The sequence below is a fragment of the Macaca fascicularis genome, chromosome 3 (assembly GCF_037993035.2).
Source record: "Macaca fascicularis isolate 582-1 chromosome 3, T2T-MFA8v1.1".
In the NCBI taxonomy this organism is placed as follows: Eukaryota; Metazoa; Chordata; class Mammalia; order Primates; family Cercopithecidae; genus Macaca; species Macaca fascicularis.
In genome coordinates, this window is record NC_088377.1 from 167410854 (window position 1) to 167413001 (window position 2148).

Sequence of the window (2148 nt, forward strand, 5' to 3'; positions counted from 1 at the left end):
ATTGTTGTCCATAACACAGACACACTCAAAAGAGAAAGGTCAATATTTAAGATCATTTAAATAGTTATATGCCTCTATTCTTCTTACTCTCCCTTGACCATCATGATGGAGAAGGTATTCCTGGGAGGAATGTACTGGAATATAGAAGGTATTCCCATCATAAAGGCAGCCCATGCCCACGATAGCCTATCATTGTACTCCAAACTATTGGGATCCTAGTGTACGTGGACTGAATGAGAGGAGGATGAGAAGAGATGAAATGTATTTGGAAGTCAATCAAAATTATGAAATCTACCTGAAATGTTGAGAGGAAAAGCCAAAACTTCACCACTATGAAATATATGTATGTAAGAATTCTGCACTTGTACCCCTTAAATACATGAAAATTTTTTAAAAAGGGAAGGGAAGTTAAGAAAAAGCATACATACCACATTATGTTTACAGGTTTTTCTTCGAGAATTTTTACTAAATTATTATTATTATTATTATTGTTTGAAATGGAGTCTCACTCTGTCGCCCAGGTTGCAGTGCAGTGGCGTGATTTCGGCTCATTGCAAGCTCTGCCTCCCAGTTCACTCTATTCTCCTGCCTCGGTTATTCTCCTGCCTCGGTCTCCCTAGTAGCTGGGACTACAGGCGCCCGCCACCACGCCCGGCTAATTTTCTGTATTTTTAGTAGAGACGGGATTTCACCGTGTTAGCCAGGATGGTCTCCATCTCCTGACCTCGTGATCCTCCCACCTCGGCCTCCCAAAGTGCTGTGATTACAGGTGTGAGCCACCGCGCCCAGCCAATTTTTACTAAATTATTTACTCTACCACAACCACCATCATTATCACCACCACCGTCATCATATTCTTAACATGCAAACCTTGAAATTGGGCATTATTATCTCCTCTTTCTATGAGAGGAGACAGATCTCCAGAGAGTTACATATGCTTTTGGAATGGACAGAATCCAAACATAGTCCTGACTCCAGGTCTGTTTATAAAAATAATCATTCAAATAGTCCCTTTGTCCTCTAGCAGTGTTTGACAGTGGAGATCAAGCCTTTTCAGAATGTCTTGACAAGTCCAAGATATTCTTTACTGCTCCTAGATATAAACCTGGAGGTTTTATGGAAATATGTACTTAAAATTCCTGTTTAATTTTTGCCCTTGGCTGAGCTTACTGAAGGTCTAACATTATAATGAACCTCTATCTGCCACACTAGTAAGATTTAGAGCCTCACAATTTGTAAGTAATGTACTCATAAGTTATGAACTGCTACCTCATAATTAAAGAGTGTCAACTGGGCCACAAACCATGGCCATTAATTAATCCTTATGTATTGTACCAGAAAAGCCTTGAACAAATAGAAGTAATTGTCAGTACATAGAGAGAATATATAAGAGTCTTTGCTTCTAGAAAATTACTGTTAATGTTTATGGTAATTTTCTCTTTTTGATTTCAGATACCAACACCTTAAACCCCTTTCCCATGTTAAAGGAATCTTGTATGACAGTCTCCTTCTCATTGTAGAAGTTGAAATCTCCACATTCTGTCTTCTGCAGTTTCCCCAAAAGCTACAGCCTGAGCATCAGATACATGTTGCAGTAGTCAGACGAACCTGCTCTGAATAATGAATCTGGATCTAATGACATATGGGAGGCTTAATCATACAGAAGTTATTTTGTTGACGGGTCATGGGAGTTCTTCCGGTTTCCAGAGCCAGTGGCACCATCTCTTACAGAGGCAGAGTGCAGTGCCCGGTGTCAGGAGTATGGATTGTGCAATTTGCAATGTTTCGCTTTATGGCCCAAGGCTTTGATGTGTTCACTGGGTTAGTTTTCTGCATAATGTTGGGCTTTGCTTCCAAGCTGGATTTTCTGGCCCTTAAAGTGTTGTCAGTCTGGGTGCTAACAACACTTTAAGCAAATTCTTAAATCACTCAATCAGCCTAACTACTGAAAGTTAAATTACAGAATGAATAGGAAAGTATAGGTTATTCAGTATCTATCATGCAAATTGATATGTGCTTCATGCTTTTATGTACCCTAGTTTCCTCAGTGATATAGGGTTAGGATGAAGAAGATGATCTCTCAACTTGATTGTCAAAGTGTATATTTAAAATGAATTTACATTTTTATCAATATATTTTAAACATATG